At 40.3% G+C, this 24,144-nt stretch overlaps 1 long non-coding RNA gene across 1 annotated transcript; it reads left to right on the forward strand.

The window, feature by feature from the left end:
• The first annotated feature begins 11,876 nt into the window (after positions 1-11,876).
• On the forward strand, positions 11,877-23,905 carry LOC140695074 (uncharacterized). Its single transcript, XR_012070764.1, has 4 exons — positions 11,877-11,944; positions 12,028-12,253; positions 12,782-12,836; positions 23,726-23,905. It is a non-coding gene; the product is annotated as an uncharacterized lncRNA (long non-coding RNA).
• Positions 23,906-24,144: the final 239 nt, after the last annotated feature.

Below are 24,144 nucleotides of genomic sequence, written 5' to 3' on the forward strand. Positions count from 1 at the left end.
CTTAGTTTTTAGAATCAGGCAGATGAGTTCAAATCTTGTCTTTACCAGTTATTAGCTTTGTGACCTTGGGGAAATAACTACTTTTTTGGTTCCAATTTTCTTTATCTGTAAATAAGTTCAGTATTTATTTTAGGGTTTTTGTTTTAGAATTGAATGTGCTAATTCCCTAATTTATTCCTAAAATACTGATCACATGGTTCTATGCTGGTGCCTTAGTAGTTGATTGCTAAGGGACTCAACAGTGAGAATGGGGGTGGAGCCCCCTGGATCATATAGCTTATATTCCAGGATATGCTTGTAAAAGACAAGATTGCAGTGGATTTTTAGTAAATGTCCATTCCTTTCCTAATCCCCATTGATTGTGTATATATCTTTATACTAATATATGAACAATTTTTTGCAGTTTAAATCTCTTTGTAGTATTTAAAGAATGTAGCTATAACAAAAATACGTGAAATAAAATGACTTGACTTTTATTTTCCTTTCAATAAGCAAAACAAAATAAAATAGAAAAGAAAAGAAAAAGTATTGAAGGAGTAGAAATAATTTTATTTCCGTGGAATCAACTCCCTATGTTAGGTTTTTCCATTGTGTTGTTCAACATCATATAAAATTGACAGGTTGTGACTTCAGTGTTGATAGCTAGGTGAGTATAGTTTCTTTTTGTGGTTGTCTTTGATGAATTATTTGCACTAGATCATAAATGATGTGCATGTTACATATTGGAAATGAGGAAACATTGGAGACATACTACCTCCAATGCAGTCATTTTGTTACTGAGTCCAAACTCGTTCTGCTCGCCACATGACAGGCCAATAAACCGGGAGATGAGGTGTTGGAGCAAGGAATAGTGACTTCACTTGCAATGCTGGCAGACCCAGAAGACGGCAGACTGATGTCCTGGAGAACTATCTTCCCCAAGTAAGAATTCAGTCTCCTTTTATACTAAAAAGGGGCGGGGTTGTGGTTGGTTGTTGCATACTTCTTGCTTTATGAATTGTTTGTCCTTTGAATCCGCTGTTCTTGCAGCTGTCCATGTGGATCAAATCATGGTACCCCTGTAAAACCTCCAAAAAAACAAAGGCTATTCTCTATTATGCAACTTGCCATCTCTACAGAAGTGCAGATGAGCTAACATTTTTAAAGATCAGGGCCAGGAGAATAGGCTTTCCTGCAGATTTCAGGCTAAAGGCAACTTTCTTTTTCAAATGGTGCAGAGCTACCAAGTCTGAGCCTAGGAAACAGGGCACAGGTTTAAACTCAAAGGAACAGATTTAACATAGGGTAAAAACTGTACATTTTATTACAATTCCGTTTCCAGCTTCATAGATAATATTAGTAAGAAATACGAGCAATTTTGTATTTTTGCTTCTTAATAACCGATAAGTGTACCAACTATATTTTGTGAGCAGGGATGCTGTGCAGGCATTGGGGTGACAGCAAACTCTTGTAGGGGGTGGCCGACCCTGCAACATCTCTGATGCCCCGTGAGTGTTGGTGAGGGTCCCCGTAGCCAGGGGCTCTCTTCAGGAACCAGCATATGGGCATTGACCTCTGGAGACCTCTTTTTCGGCTGCAGGAATTTTTTTCAGATATTGAGATTGAAAAATCATTCCAGCTGGGAATAATTAGGGAAAAAAACAAAAGGAAAAGGGTTTGGAGTAGAGTAGAAGAGTAGGACATAAGATCACGGAGCCTGAGTGCTTGACAGCGGGGCCTTGGGAGAGAGGGGAGCAGAGGTGGGGAGGGGCCTGGCTCCAGAACCAGCTCCTGTAATTGCCCCCGCACGCAAGCCACATAGCTTTAAATTGGCCTGGGCCACCTCTCTGGGCTGGATATCACCCTGGGCAGAACCGTGGTATCTGTAAAGTAAAATGACTTCACAACTATTGCACAGAGCTGCAGGTGTAAGAGAGCCTAAGCCTGTCTCAGAGTGCAGGGGACAAGCGGAAAGGAATGGCAAAATTTCCACTGATAATTGAAATTTTGTTAAATAGCCTGCTACAGTTGTTTGCATCACTTGAATGAATGCAGGCATATTTCTGTGGGCATTTATAGGTTCACTGAACCCTACCAGCCCCTCTTGCCCCCATCGGAGATGGGCTTTCTCAAGCACAGTGCCCCTCCTGCTTGGGTGGAAAACGCTGCTGGTCCTTGCCTGGGGCCGGGCTGCTGCAGGGCACTGAATCCCCGAGGCACGGCCTGTGAGACACGACAGGAACATCTCTGCTCTTGACTGGGTGCCTCCGTTTCCCCTGCAGTGTAAAAATGCCGATGACTGAGTTAGAAGCATGCTTCCAAGCTGTCCATGTCCTTGGCATCCAGAAGCGGAGCCTGGAAGCTTTCGAATTTATCCAGAATGCGGTTTACATTCACCTTCAGCAGGTGAGTGTATGTCCTTACACAAGTGGAGGAATTACTGCAGTTTTCCTGGAACTTTCTCACTACAAGTCCATTTGATTTTTCTGTGCTAGGATTCAGTATGGCCTGCTAAAAACTCTGGAGTGAGATCTTGAAACCCTGATGAAGAGCATTATTTATTTCATTTCTCTATATGATACTCTCTTACTTTTAAAATTCAGAATTTTTGGTTGTTTCAAAAATTTTTGGGGGGGTTGGAGAATCATGTTTGCTCTTACCATCTTTGCAACCTGTTGCTTTGTGCCTCTCACCTGTCTTCTGTCACTTGTGAGGCGGTTCCATTTGTGACCCTGTCCGGGTTGTTCATGTTATAAAACATAAAGCCTGTAAAAGTACAGTCCCTTTTCCTCCGAAGACATTCCACAAATACTCCTTTAACCTGGGTGTGGTTTTAAGAAGACAGAATCTTTAGAACATGTCCTTGCAGGTTGCTAGTGCAAAATCCCAAAATCAATAGTCTAGCTCAACATCTAAAATCTTTCTAATTTACCTTGGAATTGTATGGATAATTGAAGCAGTTTGCTAAGAACTCAGACCAGGTTTAGAATACAGGCTGGTGTAGCTCAGCAGGTCCTCCCAAGCTGATGCTCTGCCAGAGGGCGGGGCCGAGGGGAGAGGGCGGGGCCGAGGGGAGAGGGCGGGTCCTGCCCTCCCTGAGGTGACAATTTCATGGCAAAGACTTTCACCTGGTGAAGAACTTGGAGTTTCTTCTAAGAAGAGTGGGTCTGAAAAGAGTCCAAAAAGCGCGGGAGTGACAAAGTCCCATTTGTCTCAAGTAGGGGAGAGTGGCTGTGGGGCCACGTAGGAGACTCATGTGTCCAGGTGGGCAGTGTTGGTGGCTTCCACTTGAGCGGTGGGACGGTCAGTGTTTAAAAGCGAACATATTGAAGGCATGTTTAGATGGTAAAAAGGAAAGGATGAAGGCTGTCTGTGAATGTAGGATGGAGTAAGGCCCAGGTTTCTGGGTGGATTAATGAGGTAAATGATGGTCCTTCTGTGCTCTGAGGAGGGAAAGCTGCAGAGGGAGTTCTGCGGAAATCTGATGAGTTCAGCTGTGGGTAAAGTGAAAGGTTGTTAGATGTGTGGTCTGGGAGCTCAGGTGAGAGCCAGTAGTGAGTAGGGGGAGGTGAGAGGGACTTTCAAATAATTTTGTATTGTGAACATACAAATAAGTATGAGTAATGACACATTTAACACCTCTATATTCTGGATTTAAAGCCCAGTAACATTTTGCTATACTGACTGCAGAGGTTCTTAATATTTTTTAATAGAAATAAGTAGAAACAAAATAGTGGAGTTAGTGAGCATCTTAGAGTATATGTGTGTCCTTGTATGTATTTTTATACCTCATCTGTTTATAACCATAATCTACAAAAAGTTATCTTGCTTAGCATAAGAGTTAAACACAGGGACGTGACACACATTGTTGGGGGTTGAAGCTGATCTTCTCGGGCAAATTATGGACCCTCTCTTTGCCTTAGTTGCATCGTCTGTGACTGCCCCAGGGCCCCTCATCACAGCTGATTTCCTAGAGTAGATGTTGGGAGGGAGGCTGCTGAAGGGAGTAAGAGGTGGCAACTGCTAGGGATATTGAAGAGAGACAAAAACAGATTAAAGCCGATAAACTGAGTACAAATACCCTCTAAATAGAAGGAATCCCGCAGTGTTTTGAGCCGCTTATCATAAGGGAAAGAAAATCACGTGGATCCAAAGCTCTTGAGCATATGAATATTGTGGGTGGGAGGGTGTCATTATAAAAGTGTTGAGAAAAGGCCTCTTTGTTTTCCTTGACATTACCAGTAAGGATGGGGAGCAGAAGCGAAACCCTCTGCTTCACAGTTGAAGGTGCTGTTTTGTGCGAAACTGACCAAAGTTTGGAAACCAGTCATCAGCGATGCTGGCAAATGAAGAGGCTTCTGGATTGGGTGGGGCACTTGCTGTGACATCCAGGTGACCTGCTGGCTGGGGACTGTGTGGCGGGCAGTAGTTTTGCAGGGTAGCCCGGGCATAATCCCTGGCTCTGATGCTGCTGGTCTGATTAACAGACCTGGGCGCACACTGTCCTAATGGGGCAGCTCGGGATGTGGCCCTGCCGTCCTGAGAGCGAGAAGAGGGCTCCCCTGAGGAGGTGTCCCTGCGGAGAGTGGAAACGTCCTCCTGCAGGGGAGGAAGAGCCTCTGAGCAGCGGGCCGGATGCACAGGCAAGACCAGCATGAGCACTGATGTTTCCGGGAGCCGGAAGTCATACAGTGGCCCAAACGGCCTTGTTCCTGAGAGACTGGAGGGAATAGATGCTGAAAAGGCAGGCTAGGGTCAGACCCTGTGGTGGGTTATGAGTGACAGGAGAGGATTGTTCAGGCAGGCATGAGACAACCCTGTGGGCGTCCCAGCTGGGGCGTCACGCCGAAGGGAAGAGCAGAGTTATAGACTTTGCCACTTATTAGCTGTGTGACTTTAAGCAATATCACCCCACCTCTCTCTATATATATCTTCATCTGTAAAGTGACACAGTGACAAGGTCGTGTCATCAGAAGTATTAGCTTAGCTCTGATCCTCTTTGTCGACTCCTGTCAGTGCTTCCCTGCAAGGTTCTGCAACGGCTGCTTTTACTCTGAGACAGGAGGGCGTAGAGGGACACTGTAATACCCGAGGGCAGGAAGGGGTTGCTTTAAAAGCAGACATGTAACAGCCTGCAGCTGCAGACCTGCAGGCAGTTTGGTTGACGGTCCTTGAGAGGACATTGGAGGCCTTAGCGTCGTCTTAAGTCTTGTTTCCCCTTGGGGACCGGATTTGCCTTTGGGGATTGATGTTGAAGATTTGAGCTTCTGCAAAGCTGTTTTCAGAGATGGGTATATACGTAAAATATCATATAAAATAAAATGATTTATTTAACGAGTGCGAATTTGTAGCTGTTAGGAACAGCTCTGTTGGCCTGGTCTCCACGGGGGACACCAAGGGTCAGCAGAGCGTGCAGGAGGGCAGGCAGCCTGCAGTGCTTCTGCGGGGTGTTCTCCCCAGCAGGGCGCTCTGCTGAGTTGAGTCTTCTACGAGTTTTGTTGCCAGAGGAGCAGACAGCAAATTAATGAGTTCTAGAGGGATTGTATAATGACAGGAAGAAATAGGAACCCGGAGATTTACCGGACTAAAACACGCTTTGGTTCCTGATTCAGTGTGTTCCATTACAGAATTGATGAGTTGTGTCTATTCTGGAACGTCATTGAAATAAACGTTCAGCCTATATGTTAAGGGCTTTGTTTTATTTGGCTGGAGGACTCGAGCCGGGATGACAGCCTCTCAGATCACTCTGAGGGACTGCTCCCAAGAGGTAGGGGAGGAGCTAGGATATATAGAAGCTTACAACAAAGACCAGGTAATTGGAACAATAAAACATTGCTTGTTATCTAAAGAAAACCAGATATCTCAAGTTCAAGTATTTACTGCTTTTCTATGTATGGTGAGAAGCAAACATTTGGGTCATTGAATTCATTCCTTTGGCAAGCCCCTGGCTATCTAGGGCCAGTATCCTGTCCTTTCTTACTCTGAGTCTGCTCAGAGGGCACCACTGTGAGTGGCTGAGAGGCCGGGCTGTAGGCATGTACTCGCTGGGGGTTGGCAGCAGCCGCTGATGACTCGGATTCAGCATTCTTTGTTTACTGTCATGGTTGCAGTATTTTCATGCACATTGTAGTATTTTCATTCACAGTGCTCCCACTTGGTCCTAAATTCGACCAATATTTTGAGAGAAATTTCATGACCAATTTTGTCCCACGGTGCTAGGATGGCTCATTCCTAGTTCAGGTGAAGAATCTTCTGAGTTGCCATTCAAGGTGTTAGTTTTTTTTGTCAGGCCCTGTTGATACTAAAAGTTCTCTGGATCACCTGTCTTACTAGTCTATTATGATACAGAAAGTGTTTACCCATCTTTGCTCATTCCCATACCTAGAATCACACTATTATATTTATTTTATTCAGGGTTATAAATTTTATCTGTTTCTTCAAGATGTTTAGCCATCATCCATCTTGTGGGCCTAGTTACACATTGGGAATTGTAACAGACAACAATTTTATAAAATAGACAGGATATAAGTAATACAGCTAGTAACGTTAATAAAGTCACGAGTAAGAATTTAATAGTCGAGAAGTTGTATTTTTGGGTTAAAATTTTGCTTGTGTTTCTGAGTTTGATCCTATGAGAAAGTTCATATTTATGGTCAGGGTCAGAGCAGGTATTAATTGGCCAGTTGAAATCTCCCACCTTGTAAGATCAACAGTGGCCTAAACAGAACTATAAATTCTTTTTAGAATAACGTTTCTGAGGGCTATCTAGTTAGAGCCTTGGAGTAGGGAAACCCACCAAGGTAACACAGAAGTACTAGACATAGGTAATTTATCATAAACTTAACAAGTGGAGTAGTTCATAATCAAAGGTTGGAGAAATTATCAAAGTAATTGGTATACAGTCCTGGTCCGGTGTCTTGGGTCAGCAGTCTAGCTCAGATGTCGTCTTCTTCTCATCCTGGTCTGGTAGCTTTTTCTCCATTTGGGCATTGTTTTCAGGGGAGCAGCACTCGATAGGCCAGTGCAGTGCAGGGGATGTTTCAGATAGGAAATGAATCGGAGACTCCGTTTCCTTCAGCTTTGGTGTGTATGGTCTGGTAAAGAGTACCTGAAAAAGGGTCCTTCCATTCAGGTTGGAGACAGTTCTTTAAGTCATGCCTGTTGCAGTATGTATAACCCCTGGCTGCAGGTCATGGGGCATTGGAACTTTACCCAAGGATAGATTTCTGAGCTTCAGAAACAAACCTAGAGTATCTTTTTCATAATTCAATTAAACCGTACAGTAATGTGACATAACAGCAAGGAGTGATCTGGGAAGTGTCTTAGTAAATATGGACCTCAATTAACAAAACTAGAATTTAATATCCACTAAAATATAATTTATTTTCTCTCTTAAGTTACCCTCAGTTTTCTCAAATATAGCCAAATCAAGATTAATTTTTTACAACTTAAGTCTGATTATTTGATCATATAGGCTTTTTTAAATTGGCTGTGTTGGAAGTTTTAATACGGAGTCTCAGGGTAGAATGTTAAGGTTTGCTAAGGCCAAGAAAGCCACGTCAAGGCTTTTCATGGGTTTCTGCCTTACAGATTTAGATAAATTCTTTTCTCTTTAAAATCCTTAAAATATCTTTATACTTCTATATCTGTTAGGAGATGATCTCCCTAATTTGTTTGATAGAGCCACTGGGGACCTAAGTGTTTTTAGTCTCTTGAGGGATCAGATAGAGAGAAAAGATAAGTGTTCCAAGTGTGATTACATAGGTATAATTTATCAAATTTCTGTGAACCATAACTAGCTTAAGGAGAAGAGATTCTTTACGTCTGGGAAACAGGTTAAAAGCCAGTAGTATTTCAAACAATATCAAAAATTATAACCATATTCAACAGGTTAATCAGTCCCATGTAACTAATTCTTTTAATGAGAGTTTTCATTAGAACTTTGAAATTTCTTACCCAGTTTAGTTCAGTGCTGTAGTTTGAAATTTATTAGAAATCAGTAAATCTCCTTGAAGAGAAAGCATTTTGCAAAACCATCAGAAGAAAACAATTAACTGTCTATAAATGACAAAAGATTTAAAAGCATGGTTAAACACCGTTACACTATAATCAATAAAGAAACCTGTTCACTATACCCATAATTATCACTGGTAACATTTCAGATATGCCAGAATCTTAGGGAGTCCATGTAATTTCTACAATACCTATATTAATAATATTTCTCATTCAATATAACCTTAGAAGTTTTATGATTCATTTGACAATTCCATGTTATTTAAAATGCCAAATGAAACTTTATAGTTAAAAATCTCTCTTTGGGATGTTTCAGGGGCCTTCTGTAGCATCCCAAACTTAACTGGAGATTAAAAGAATTTTAATTAATTAAATTAATTTTTATTTAATTAATTAGAATTTTATATTTGGGGAGCTTTTTGAAAGATTTCAGAACACTTGATCAGATAAACATATAGATCACTGTAAAGTAGTACTAATTCATTAACAAGAAAATATGTCAAATGTAAAGGCAGAACAGATCAGCTAAGTGGTATAAGAAGTTTTACAATCTGTTACTGAAGGTGGATTAATATTTTAAGAAAATTTTTTCCTCTTAACAGAGAGAAAACCAAATCTAATCTTGTTCCAGCTAACTTCTAAGATTCATTTACGTTGCCCAATTTGTTTCTAAACTTAGCCAATTCTGACCATGTACAAAACTCTTCCCTCAGGGTTCCTTTTCCACAAGCCTTCCACAGATTTCTATACTTATATTAGTGTGTCCCTTATTTTGTCTTCCATTCAGAGGTAACCAGCTTCAGGAGAAAGTCACTATTTTTCATTAACAAAGTATTATTCCATTCTTATATCTTCCTTTACGCATTTATATTACTTTCCTAGGATACTGAGATCATTCCCTTACTAATAGAGACTATTTCAGTGTGGCACCAACCATTTATTAATATTTCTATATACCTTTAGTTTCACTGTAAGAGGAAGTCAAATGTTAAGTAATTCGTATTTCAATGTTATTTTATCTGAAAATGGCATAGCTATTTAATAAAATCTTGTCATTTAACTTAATTTAGCACACCACTAGAATTTAAAGATACCAAACACTTAGAGATTATCTTAAACATACATTTTAAAAATATATTTTAAATATTTACCCAAAGCTCTCATCTCATTTGCATTTAATTTAATTAAAATTTTACCACAGCACATTACTTTTATTTTTTTTTGACAAATCTGCAACAGATATAACAGGATCTTATTTGACTTTCATTAAACCTAGGTACAGTAAAGGTATTATACATAATATTGATGACTTTAAAGATGTCTATATTAATTAGAACATACTTAAACTAAACAATATCAAATATTATCTTAATATTGAATATTTTCCATTTCACATGACGCTGAAAGTCAATTTGTTCAGTTGTTATTTTAAAAATACTTAATGTTTAAGCTCTTATATTTTTACGTCAATTAAGCAGAGCTCTATGACTTTGAATTTTTTTTCTTTAGCAGTAGAAATATCTCACTTCTATAATGTGTACACAGGCTTATAATCAGAAAAATGCTAGAGATCTCATAGCTTCACTTTAAAACTTACTTATAAGATAGGTATAATAATAGTTGGAGTAAGCTGAATTTGCTTGCTCAAATCACTAAGGCTTACTATTTATGAAACAGACAGTTAAAATTTCTTCACAAAGGCTGAAGGACCCTTCAGAGTTCTGAGTTCTAATATGCCAAAAATTTCTTGGCCTTAAGGTTTATTTCGTTGAGCTAATTAGACTCAGTCCTAGGTCACTGTTTGTTGTATTTATATTTCTGATGTGCAAGACAAAGACACTGTCTTCCAGGTCCCCAGAGAACTGCTCTCTCACCCATGCCGTATTTTATCTCCTTAAATGGCATTTTTGTATCAGTGAGAAGAGCTGTAAACAAAGAATTCCATGTTTTAAAACATTAAGGCTTACTTAAATATGTCTTCCAAAACTTGCATAAGGCATTTAGTAAGATCTCTTTTCCTTGTGTTATAAGTTAAACCCAGGGTAAACCTGTATTTTTTTATTAGCCACTCAAATTAGTTTTTAGTTTTACATTATATTGGACGGCTTATGTAACTATATTGGTTTATTTTAATTTGTTCAATTAATATTTTCAGAGGGACAGATATGTGCCTAGCCTTATAATACCAAGAAGGGGAAGTGTTTTTCCTCTTAAACATATGTATCCCACAACATAAGCAAAAGTTTTGTATAAAGACCATTTAAATATACCAATTTCACAAATTTTTATCTCAATTTTATTAAATCTTATACCTTTAATTTTTATATTTATTAAGTTTAATCAATAATTCTTATTTCTAGAAGGAGTGCCAGAAACCTTTTTTTGTGTGTGTGTGCATTGTATATAATTTTATAGAAGTCTCTAGGATGCCCAAGTTTCAGCCAAAGAGCTTAGGCACTTCTCAGTTTTTAATTTCATTAATTGGTCTGTTATCCCAATTATTGATCAAGTATTTCAGTCTATATATACATATATTTCAAACTGTGGTAAGTAAAATGGGCTTGTTTGAACTTTAGTCTTGGGGGGGAGTAGGTGAACTCTTTGGCCCTTTTTTTTTTAACTTTACGTTGTGTAGTATCAAAACCCTGTATGTAAATCCAAAAATGTCCATTTTATGTATTTGATTCAAAATAACCATATAAAAATATTTATCCTTTTGGGATAAGCCACTTAATTTTTTTTTCGACATTTTTACAATCATTTTTCCAGTTATTCAACCTAATTAACATTAATAATTTTAAGTTTTTATTAGCATATCTAGAAACATTTATTAGAAAGGAAAAACACAAACGTAGCTTTTCAAACCAGTTTTATTTTTTTAACTAAGTTCTTAGGTTAACCATTAGATATATTTTTCTACATTTAAACTTGATTTTAATAGAAACCATAAAACAACTGTTTATAATGAGATCTCTTTAAACTTTCACCAATTAAAAAGTTTTCCAAATTAAAAAATCCATCATATGGCCGTCAATTTATATACAAATATAATATATATATAGTGATTTTAAACCAATAAGATGAAGAGGCCCTTCCACATGAGAGTCGGGGTGTTGCCTAAATAAAATTCAAAGGTTTACTCTCCAAAAGCTAAAAGCCTTTGTGGTCCAGGCTGATGCAACAAAGTTTAAGATGGCAAAATATCTGAAAATTGGTATAATCAAAGAATTGCTTAGAATCCCAATTTATTTGCGTGGCCACCATATGTACACAATACTTGAAACTTTTGTATGGTGGAGTCCAAGGTTTCCTTTAAAAAATAAACTAAATATACATATACATACATACACACACTTAAAACACCCAGAGAAAGATAAAACATTTACATTTCAAGGACACAGGAAGAGAAATCCAAGTTCCCACTAAAGGGGATTTTGTTTTTATAAGTTCAGAATGCCAAAAAATGTTTTTATCAGGCTTGGTTAGTTATTTTCAGAGTGAGTTTTTTTTTTCTTATTCCCAATTAATGTTGTAAATTTTGTATGTACATAAACCTGGCTGGGGTAATAGTTGGAGACTGGCAATCTGTCATTTCTTTTTCTTTTCTTTTCTGTTCTTTATTTTTTTTTTGAAAGTTCTATTCCCCATTGTAAGGTCGGGTTCTCAGAATAAATCTGCTAGTAAGATTTCCCACAGGGACAACTCTGTGTCATGAAGTCTTTGTGTCTACCACTCCTGGAAGATTCTCTGTCACCCGAGAAAGCTGTTACCAGCCAGGAGGATGGTCCGAATTTTGGAGTTGAAAGTTTCCTCATAAGAGTTTTACTTTTATCCTGAAAAATTCAATGTAGGTAACCAAATTGAGGAAAATATTAGACCAGCCTCATACCTAACCACTCAGTCCTGAACCCAGTGTCTTTCAACTTGGACTCACTCAGGATGTCTCCACTGGGTGAGTATTTTCCTCATATGTTTCCACCAGCCCCACTTTGGACATATCCTCAAGGTGGATATTTCCTGTTATCTTTCAACTAGGCCCCACCCAATATGTCTCCACTGGGTGGGTAATTCACCTCAGGTTCTTTCAACTGGAGGGCCACGTACCTGGATACACCGCCAGATAAACTTAGGATCATCAACCAATATGTGAGATCCGAGAACCAAGAGAGACTCACCCAAATTCATCTGGACTCCCCGAGGAGGTGGATGGGCACAAAGGGCCACTGCTGGTACCAAGGCTCCGGTTACTTGGAGAGTTCAGGTGGAGAGAAATCTGCTCTGGTGCTTCATGGTGTCCAAAACTGTTGACTGAAATACATGTGCAGCCTAAAAGTTAAGAGTTATGTTTCATTTGGCGGGAGGAGTCGAGCCGGGATGACAGCCTGTCAGAACTCTCTGAGGGACTGCTCCCAAGAGGTTGAGGCAGAGCTAGGATATATTACAACAAAGACCAGGTTGTTGGAACAATAAAAGATTGCTTGTTATCTAAAGAAAGCCAGGTATCTCAAGTTCAAGAATTTAGTACTTTTGTATGTGTGAGAGGAAGCAAATATTTGGACTCACTGAATTCATTTTTTAGACAAGCACCTAGCTATCTCGGGCCAGTAGCCTGTCCTTTCTTATTCTGAGTCTGCTCAGACGACACCATTGTGAGTTGCTGTAGCAGCTGGGCTGCAGGCCTGTCCTAGCTGGGGGGTGGCGGCAGCCTTTAATGACTTGGTTTCAGTATTCTTTGTTTACTGTCATGGTTGCAGTATTCTCATTCACATTGTAGTATTTTCGTTCACAGACTGATTATGGATAATCTGCAACCTTGGAAAGCAACCGAGATGGAATTACTGCAGGTACCTTCTGCTTTAATAAGCCGTGTGCAAACATAAACAGGGAGGAAGCATACACTTGGATTTGGAGGTGTAGGAAAGGGATCCTGCACATTGCAGGAGAACGCAATGCAGAATTCCTTAAGTCCACCTTTCTTTACTGTAGTGGTTTCTGAGAACAGTTTATGGTAATTAACCAACATTGACAAACTGCACAAATTGCATTTAAGAGCTGGCCGGCTGAAACTTGTGTATTGGAGAGGTGGAATTCAAAGGCAAGTGGTCAGGTGGATTGGAGAGAGATGGAGCCAAGGCCTGGGCCCAGATTCCGGTTTAAATTGCCATTTCTTCACCATAGGGCCTTGAAATAGAATTCAAAATCTCTTAACCTGTTGGTGAATCTGTGAAATGGGCATAACATTCGTTTCACCCTGGGATTGTTGTAAGATCTAAAGAGTATTATAGCACACATGAAGCACTTAACCCACTGGCACTTAGCAGTGTTCACTGTGTGGGGCCGCCCCGCTTAGCATGTGTCAGAGCCGTAAAGGCAGCATTTGTCTGTTGAGGATGCACTTGTAGCCCCTTGGCTAGGTTATGAATTTGGTGATTTCCTATAATCCTTGTAATTCTATGTGCCATGGACAGTTATTTTCATGGACAGATGAGGAATCTCATGGTAAAAAGACTGTATAATTTGCCCAAAATCAGACCATAATTTTGGGTGCAGAGGCCTCGGTTCAGCATGGCCCCCTGGGCCTTCTGCCCTCTCTGTTCAGCACCAGAGCCAGATATGGAGTCGGCTGTTTCCCTGCCCAGAATATCCGGCAGGCCGCAAGACACATCTGGCCCTGTGCTGCTTGAGCAAAAACTCCGAAGGAGAGACAGTTACAAAAGGGATAAACATAAAAACAGACGACAGCAAATTGTGATCAGCTCTGAGAAGGAAAGGAACACGTCTCGCCGTGCAGAGCTGGGAGCTTTCCCGTCGAGGCTGCTCTGGGGGTGTTCATCTCAGCTAAACAATTTCTGCTGCTGCACCAAGGCAGGAAGGCAGGGCGTGTGTGGCCAGGTAGACAGGGCCTCGTTGATCGTACTCATTCCCCATTAAGCGGCAGCTTTCACGGGCACTTACCTAGTAAACAGATGTTGGCCATAATCATCACGCACTTTGCTTGGTAGTTTTCTTGGCCCCAGCATTGAGATGAGGTCATTGAAGCTGGGGAGTTTGCTGCATGCCCGTGATTACCTTGCAAATACCCCGACTGTTCTTTCAATCTAGACTGGTGTGGCTGTCATGTCCCAGCCCTGTGAATGGCATCGTGTAGCTTCTCCCAAGTGGCCCAAATGACTGACATTGATATGCTTAATTCGTTGGAAATAGTATGTGACAATAATAGAAAAAGGTAGTAAGAAATTGTTTGGAAAACTGGAAAAAACCTTTTCTTCCCCAGCTGGGGGAGCGTAACCCGTATCACTCACCCTACTCACTGCCTGTCACCTCCTCCCCGCCGACTCCGTGTTCATAAGCCACACTGAGCCTTGGGAGAACATTTTGCCTCATGACACTTTTGACTAGGACCTGCAACTTCTTTGTCCCTAGTTAACTCTCTCTTCAAAGCCATTCAACTTTTTGCAGGCTCCTCCACTCAGATGTAAGAATAGCCTCTTTAAACTTCTTGATGCAGCTCCTTAATGAAGATCTTGTGATGGAAACCTAGCCAAAACTGGGATGTATGCATATAGTGACTGCAACCTCAGCACTTTGTTAGTTCAGAATCAGAGGGGTGAGTGACTCAGGAAATGCTTTTTTAAGGTAACAAGGGGAAAGTGAAAGGACGCAGGCTGTGTGAGAAAGAAACATCTCAATCACAGCCAGTAAGGCACCTGTGTTCAGGATGGGGTGTGGCGAGTGCAGAGTTCTCACAAAAAATAGTGGTGTGATGGGAGCGAGGACAGTTGGGTACTTTATTGGGGAGGAAAAAAAGTGGGCTGAACATTTCCTTGTTGAACAAGAGGATTGTGACATGATGTGCTTGTATTTTGGAGAGAAGGGTTTTGTGGGGACAAGCCTAGGAGTACGCTGTATGTCTGGGGAGTCAGCACAACAGAGAAACACAGAGAACCGGGCAGACCCCAAGACCCATGCTGGGGGAGAGACTGCCCACCAATTGGAGCCCTGGAGGCTGCTTCTGTCCCTTAGCTGTGGCCTCAGACCTCCCTTCACAGCCCAGTCCTGTTGATACAAGAATAAAAAACGTTGGGCATGAGAAGGGCTGTGTCCCAGGCTTTCATTGAGCCCCTGGGATGTGCCCCACCAGATTTTGTTCCTTAACTTCATGCAGTAAAGAATTCAAGAGCAAGCCAGTGTTGAGTAAAGGTAGATTTATTCAGAGAGATACATTGAAATGCAAGAGAAACGTCACGAGGTGTGGGGGTTTGATGCTCATATTAGAAGTAGGTACACACTCCACAGATTGAGGGCCTTCCCCAAAGAGGGAGAGAGAGTGGTGACCGCGAGGTGGCACTGTGTTGCTTGTTTTCTTGGGCTTGGTGGTTTCATATGCTAATAAGTAGAAGGACCAGCCTTAGGGTAAGGCGCTGGGATTCCCAGGGAGTTGGCCATTTCCCACCCTTTGACCTTTTATGGCTATCATTGGGACTGCCATGTTGCCTGGGGCATGTTATTGACCAAGTTACTAATACAATGGATGTTTACTGAAGCTCAAGATCTGCTAGAAGTTAAATCTCTTCATCCTGAGCCTCAAGGCCTATTGGGGGTTGAATCCTTTAACATTTTGATGTTAATTGCTGTGGCCTTCCTTGAATGGCTGTGCTCTTCCCCCTTCCATCCTGTCTCACTGTGATGACACAGAGACAGCAAAGGTCTGGCCCTACCTGTGCTCTTGCATTTAACTGCGGGAGGTGTGAGGTGGGCTTATGATGACCCTGAATGGTGAGAAAAATGTTTCAGATTTTCCTACGTGAGACATGGGGACCTGACAGCAACCTCCGCAGATTTATCTCACGGGCATTATCGCTTGTGTTGTTATAGAAACAACAGGCAAGCCAAGAAACAAGTATAACTCACAGGGTTGTAGTACTGAGATTTATTATGCTGGCACGCTCAGAGGGGCTTCTTTTCCAAAGCTCTGAGCACCTCCAAGACGTGCACATGAGGTTTTATAGGGTTAATTACAAGTATGGGGCTATTAGCCAATAAGGCTCAAACAACAAAAAGCAAGGAATCAGTACACTGAAACTTATCAATTTGGAACAGATCCCGTTACTGACAACTGTTGACCTTGGATTTACGTGTTAGCTTATTAGCCCATTAAACTGACACTAAACTTCAGGTTTACCAAGTAGCTCAGCAAAACTTAGATCAGTAAACCGACATTATCACACTTAGATTTGTGACTTAGCTTGTTAGCCCAGCTGGGGTTTTCCTTCACAGTGTCACTTATCTTTTTTATTTTTCTTTTTATCTGTTTTTAAGTATTTAACCCAAATTTAATATCAGGGTTTTTTGGGAAAGAAATTTCTCTTTATCTTTTCTTTGGGGTTCTTTTGGTGGGAAGGTAATTAGATGTATTTATCTGTTAGTGGAGGCCCTGTGGCTTGAACCCAGGACCCCGTGCACGCTAAGCACATGCTCTACCACCCGCCCCTTCATCATTTTCTTTTTGCTTTAGCTGCCAAGAATCTTACAGCTGAATTTGTAGTCGGCCTTTAACACTTGCCCTGACTTCATGGAATCCATTTTTATGAGTTTATCTCCCCCTGGTTTCATTTAAGTATTGAATCTCCATTTTCTCTTCACTCTCCGTTTTGCCTTTTTGTTGTTATGGTTGTTAAGCTGTGTTTAAAAAAATTGTTTAAATTCTCTTTTAGCAAGAGGCTGAATGTAAATATGCAAACAAACAGCACAATTAAATGCTTTTATATATTCTAAGCTGTTTAGTATTTACTTAAAAACCGATTTGAATATTAAAGTGATAACATTTTAAAAATATTTTTTAATTTTTTATAGAGATATAGCTGATTTAAAATATGATATTAGTTTCAGGTGTACAATAGATGCTCCATTTATAGTTACTGTAAAACATTGTCTGTATTCCCTGTGTTGTAAGATACATCCCTCTAGCGTGTTTACATTACATGTTGCAGTTTGTATAAGAAAGTTGGGTAACGCAGAGTCTGGAACGTGGCTGTGTATGACTCAGGTTCACGCTCACCCTGCCTGTCAGAGCTCAGGCCTTCACTCCTTTCTGCAGGGGAGCGAGTGGAGGCAGCTCTCATCAGCGCTGGCACCACCCTCTGAGTGGCAGTGACAGCAGTGACTGTGTGTGGACGTGCAAATTGTTTTTCCAAGAGCTTTATATGCGTTTCTGCATTTAATAATCAAAGCCCTCCTGTGAGGAAGCGTTTTAAGTTTTTAATGCATAATACATTTTATTTTGATATTGATAGATTTCAAACCTCTGGAAAATTTACAGGAGTAGTACAATAAACGCTTAGATACAGTTCAGCTTAAAGGGCACTATTTGGCTTTCTGTGTCTGGCTTATTTTAGCATAAAATTTCAAGGTTCTTCCATATTGTAGCCTGAATCAGTACTTTATTCTTTTTGTTTGATAATATCCTTTTCCATTTTTTTTGGTTTTAGTCTATTTAAAAATATTTTCATTGAAGTCTAGTCAGTTTATAATGTTGTGTCAGTTTCTTGTCTACAGCACAAGACTTCAGTTAAAAAGGAACATACCGGCATTCATTTTCATACTGTTTTTAAACATAAGTTACTATAAGATATTAAATATATTCTCCTGTGCTATACAGTATAAACTTGCTGTTTATTCTTTACATACTCAGTAACTGCAAATCTTGAACTCCCAATTTATTCCTTCCCACACCCTCCCCCCTCTGGTAACCACAGTTTGGTTCCTGTGACTCTGTCTGTTTCTGTTCTGTAGAGAAATTTATCTTTTTGTTTCTTTCTTTTTTTTTTTTTTGATTCCACATGTCAGCAATCTCATGTGGTATTTTCCTTTCTCTTTCTGGCTTACTTCACTTAGAATGACATTCTCCAGGTCCATTGATGTTGCTGCAAATGGCATTATTTTATTATTATTTTATGGCTGAATAGTAGTCTATTGGACAAATATGCTACAACCTCTTTATCCAGCCATCTGTCAGTGGACATTTCGGTTGTTTCCATGTCTTGCTATTGTAAATAGTGCTGCTGTGAACATTGGGGTGTAGGTGTCTTTTTTAATTAGGGTTCCTTCTGGATATATGCCCAGGAGTGGGATTGCTGGGTCATCTGGGAGGTCAAGGTTTTGTCTTTGATGAACCTCTATAATTTTTCCACAATGGCTCCACCAAACTGCATTCCCACCACAGTGTAGGTGTGTTCCCAATTCTCCGCAGCCTCTCCAGTATTTATTGTCTGTGAACTTCTCAATGATGGCTATTCTGACTGGTGAGAGGTGATATTTGATTGCAGTTTTGATTTGCATTTCTCTGATAATGATATTGAACATTTTTTCATGTGCCTACTGGCCATTTGTGCGTCTTCATTGGAGAAATGTTTCTTTAGGACTTCTGCCAATTTTTGAATTGAATTGTTTGTTTTTCTTTCTTATTAAGTGTAAAAGCTGTTTACATATTCTGGGAATTAAGCCCCTAGCAGTTTCATTTATTGCAAATATTTTCTCCCATTCCATAGGTTGGTTGTCTTTTTGTTTTGCTTACTGTTTCCATAGCTGTGCAAATGTTTGTAAGTTTAATTAGAGCCCTCTTGTATATTTTTGGTTGTTTTTCTATTGCTTGAGTAGACTGCTCTAGGAAAACATTGCTGAGATGTATGTCACATGTTTTGCCTATGGTTGCTTCTAAGAGGTTTATAGTGTCTTGTCTACATGTTTAATTCTTTAATACATTTTGAATTCATTTTTGTGTATGCTGTGAGGGAGTAGTCTAACTTCATTGATTTACATGCAGCTGTGCAGTTTTCCCTGCACCATTTGCTGAAGAGGCTGTCTTTACTCCATTGTATGTTCTCACCTCCTTTGTCAAAGTTTCAATGACCAAAAGTTTGTGGGCCTATTCTTGGTAAATGTGTTTATCCGTTCATTGATGGATGGATATTGTTAGTAACTTTTGGCTACTCTGAATGATACTGCTATGAATATTGATGTGAAATTTTTATGAGAATATGTTTTGATTCTGTTGGCTGTACAGTTGGCCCTCCATATCTGTAGTTTCCACTACATGGATCCAGATGGCTGATGATTGTAAAGGGACTCGAACATCCTTGGATTATGGTATCCAGGGTGTGGGGTTCCTGAAACCAACCACCCAAGGGTATTGAGGGATGACTCTACATATAGGAGTGGAATTGCTGAGCCATATAACTCTAAGCTTTTGAGGAAATACCAGACTTCTCCAAAGAAGTTGCACAATTGTCCCTTTCCCCTGGCCGCATATGAGGTTTCTCTGCCTCCTGAATGACATTTGTTATTGTCCATGATTTGGTAATAACCATCCTAGTGGGTGTAAAATGAGATCTCATTTTGATTTTGATTTGTCTAGTGATGTTGAGCATCTTTTCATATGCTTATTGGCCATTTGTATATGTATCTAAATTCGTGGTAAATTTAAAAATTGGGTCTGTTTTATTGTATTGTTCAGTTGTAAGAATTCATTATATATCCTGGATGCTACTCTCTTATTAGATAAATGTTTTGCAAAATTGTTCTTCTATTCTACACATTGTCTTTCACTTTATTTTTTTTAAACATTAAAACAATTTCTTTACAGGGGAGGTAGTTAGATGTAATGATTTATTTTATTTTTCTTGCTAAGCACGCACTCTCTGACTTGAGATACCCATTTCCCCTGTCATTTGACTTTCTTGATGATGTCTTTTGTAAGAAAAGGGTTTTAATTTTGATGAAGTCCAGTTTATCTGCTTTTTTCTTCTATCACTTGTGCTCTTGGTATTGTATCCAGGAAACCAAAGCCTATCCTAGGACCACAAAGATTTATACTGTGTCTTCTTTTAGAAAGTTTATAGGTTTAATTTTTACATTTCTGTCTGTGATCTACTTTGTTTTAATTTTTATTTGTTATATAAAATATGGGTGTTCAGATTCCAGATTGATTCTTTTGCCTGCAGATACCCAGCTGTCCCTGCACAATTTGTTGAATAGACTATTCTTTCAATGGGGTGTTTTTGGCCCCGTAGTGGAAAACTGTCTGTAAATGTAAGTTTTTCCCCGTGGGTTTTTATTGTGTCTCATAGATTTATTTATCCAAACTTATGCCAGCATCATACTGACTTATTACTATAGCATTTTAGTACCTTTTAAAGTGAGTCCTCCAACTTTACTCTTCTTTTGCAAGGTTGTTTTGCCTATCCTGGGCCCCTTGCACGTCCATATTAATTTTGGGATCAGTTTTTCAATTTTTGCAAAGAAGTCAGCTGGAATTTTGATAGGGATTCCACTGTATATGTAGATCATTTTGAGGAGTCTTAATATTTTTAATAATACTGTCTATCATTCCATGGAAATGGGATGTCTTCCATATATGTAGATCTTTTAAAATTTATTTTGGTGATACTTCAAAAAGTTCAATGTACAAATCTTGTAAACTTTTGTTAAATGTATCCCTCATTTTATTTTTAATGCTGCTGTAATTGGACATGCTGAGTTTCTTATGGGTGGGACTATATATCAATCTTCTTATTTCTAGAATTCCTTAACAGCAATTACCCTAGTTATATATTTGCTACTTAAATCTATCCACAACTATTCCCCGCCCCGTGTTATAAGAAACCAAGACCCAAGTTAAGCTACCTGAACACCTATGTGGAAATGTGAAATGAGACCCTTGGGTGGGGCTTTGTGCAGATGATACTGGAGCTTATTCAGGATGGCTTCATCGTAATTTCTTTTAAACAAACCTTCCGGTGTATTTAGTCAGATACATTAAGAACATGCCCTTTTGATGTGCGGAGTAGCTAAGACTATGATTTTCAAATAATTTCTAATGAGAGTGTTGTTCTTGAAACCTAATTTGCATCAATCTTTGAAGATTTATGTTTCAGGTGCTTTGACTAAAGAACCCCCACCTGTCTTTAATCAATAACGACAACTAAATGCTCAAGCAACATGTAAGAGCTTGAGCAAACTGCCCCCACCCCATAGTGCTGGGTGGCTGCAGCTGCAACTGGAGTCAGCGCTTACCTATCCCAGTACGCTTGTGCTGATCTGCTCAAAGTGGTTCGTCCAACAGTTTGTCAGTAGTCTGTTGGACAAAGTCATTAAAAATTGATTGAAGGTTGCTGGAATGCAATATATTCTTATTAATATTAATTAAGCACATATTGAGTGCTTATTGTATGATGGAATTGTCCCTCAGCCTCACATGAATATTATTTCTCATAAAACCTCACATATTTCCTTGTTAATCTCACTTTACAGATAAGGAGACTGACAATTAGGTCTTCTCTCTTTCGGGGGAGCTCATTATCAATGATGGGAAGTTATAAGGAAAAAGATATTTATTCATCATGAGAAAACATTTTTCTGAGGGTCAGCAAAGAAGAAGATGAACACTGAAGAAGGTGATCATTGTTCAAGTGAGACAAGCCCTGGGTTGTGCGGAGTCTGCATCCCTGTCCTAGAGAAGGCACGTGTAGAGCTGCGTACTGGGTGAGGCGGCGTGGCCGCGCAGGGAACGCGGATGCTGGGCCGTTGGGCTGTGCTCAGGCCTGGTGGGGCTTTCTCCTAAGGGCAGCGGACCATCATTGACAGATTTTATGTTGGAGAGTGGGGTGCTCTCGTAGTTCACTTTTGTCTTGTAGAATGCTTGGAAACATTTAGAAGGCTTGGCAGGAGGTGATGTGATGGGTCAGAGTAGGGTGGCTGCGAGGTGTAGCAGTGTTCAATTTTCAAGTGGTTTTCAGGCCCAGGCTTGTGGCTCAGTAGCCGTGTCAGTTTGAATGACGCACTCAAGGAAGTGAAACAATTTATCTAATCAATTGAAGCAGCGATGTACCCAATTCCCAGGACTGTTGTGGAGATCCAGTGAGATAACGTTTGCAGTGTGCAGCATGGTCCCAGCACAGAGTCAGTGCTGAGTGAGTGCCAGTGAGTATCTGGTAGGTCAGGTGTGGGTGGTGGGACTCGGTGTCTGAGGATATCTGGGCCCTGAAGGAGGGGTCCATTCACATCTGTGAGTGATGGGTCTGAGTTGGGAGAGGCACGGAGAACTTAGCCCCCGACCAGAGGCCCTGGGCAGGACGGCTATTGGAGGAGCACCGTGAAGTCAGCTCTTTGCAGGTGGAGTTGGAGGTGCCCTTGTGACATCTAAGTGCAGTGTCACGAGCTGAAAGTGGAGGTCTGCGCCCAGGCTGTGCATTTTCGAATAATGTCAACTCCTGAGGACACCGAAGTATTGATCACTGAACGGAAGTCATACTTTACAGGACAAATGAATAGTAGTATCACCTCTGTCATCAAAGCTCACGTCTATTTATTCATCACTCAGTTTGCTAATTGGGTACTTACAGAGCTCACTTCACCGTCCTCCCGTGGGCTCAGGCTCCACAGAAAAGAGCTGGTGTGTCTTCCTCTTTTCCAGAAGAAGACACATTTAGCTTGTAGACTTCTGTACCTCGCCAGACTTAGGATATTAGTTTGTTGCTTTAATTGTATTTTCTGTTGGCCATGTACTGACAGGAGAGAAATTTTACCTCATGGTCATGTTTCAATTAGCTGTTACTGAGAATTGCTGATCTGATACATAGTGTATGTATTATATTAACTTTGTAGAGTAGTTATCATTTTTCTGTCTTTGCCCTTTAATTTTGATTGCCCCTTCAGTGTTCTATCCTTTTTGGGGCCTTATTTTTTTTTAATTAAAAAAATGTCTGTTAACAGTTAAGAAAACAAAAACAAAGAAAAAATGCACATGGGAGCTAAATTTAGAAAATGTCTAGTGTGTTTTCTATCTCGGCAATGGAGGGTTCTAGAAACTCGTGAAAACTTTCATTACACAAGTTCCTTAAAATGCTGATTAAGAAATAAAACCTTCCTTCCTCATCTTTCAAGCTGCACAACTAATTATCAAGAAAGTGAGGGAAAATTCTCAGAAGCCAAGACAAATGAGAAAGCACGGTTTCTGGGAGATATGCGAGCCTTAGAATCCCTGGGGTGCTGGTTTGATCCTGAACTGATTTTCAGTTGCCTTGACAGGAGGGCAGGATGTGAGCCCCAGGCCTCTGACACTAGGAGTTGGATGGGGGATCATATTATGGGCCAAGCCCATCCTGAGGATCTTGGTTTACTAAAGGGTGAAATAGGAAAAAAAAAATTCCTCAAGGCAAGAAATTAAGGAAAGTCAATTTTGTTGGAAGAGGGGAAAAATAACAAATCCAAAGTAAGGATATAATTTAAAGTTGTTCTGGCATTAGAGTGACCACAAACACCTGGCAGAAAAGCACAGATACTCCTTGATTGATAAGTTGTGTTTTGAATGAATCAGTGAACAGCCATTCTGAAAAAGGCCTCCAGAGTCTTGTGGATCAAGATACTGGACAGCAAACACCTCCCTTCCAAGGTCTCATTCAAATAACCAGAAAGGTTTTAAAGGAAAGAAGCCATAATCATAGATCTATTTATTAACAGTTCTATATGCTACGAATTCAGAGGTGACTATGTAGTTGTCTCCTCTATTATGGACCTTACTTTCTCTTTGGGGAGACAAAATGACATAGTTGGTAATCTTGGTGGAGGGAGGTGTTAGTCTGTTGCACTTAGCCAGGAGAGGAGATTAAGAAAACAGTGAAGGGTGGGTGAAATTTTTAGCTGAGGACAGTCTTGTTCACTTGGCTTTTAATTGCAGGCTCAATGAACTGTCACTGGAGGGAATAGATCTTACGGAGGATGGACATAGCTCAGGCCTCATTGGAATGGACAAATGAACCTGGAGAAAGACAGTCAAATCTGTGCAGACATTAAAGTTCACTTGAACGTGCTCCATCCCTGAGCCAAAGATAGGACAAATATGCAGCAATTCTTGAGGACAGAAGAGTGGTTTTTAAGGTTCTCCAAGAATGAATCCCATGGAACCGAGATGGCCAGTTGTCAAACTGAGACTTTGTTCTTTGGACGGTGTACCCAGCAAGGGTATTGGCCTTTTATATGTTTCCATTTGTCTTTAATACATGTCTGTTGATGAGGACGTGGGCACAAATGTTTGACACCTTGTCGAGGCGATTTTGGATACCTGCCTAGAAGCACGGGCACAGTTGCGGCTGCTTC

Source organism: Vicugna pacos, unplaced genomic scaffold (assembly GCF_048564905.1).
Source record: "Vicugna pacos unplaced genomic scaffold, VicPac4 scaffold_130, whole genome shotgun sequence".
Taxonomy (NCBI): domain Eukaryota; kingdom Metazoa; phylum Chordata; class Mammalia; order Artiodactyla; family Camelidae; genus Vicugna; species Vicugna pacos.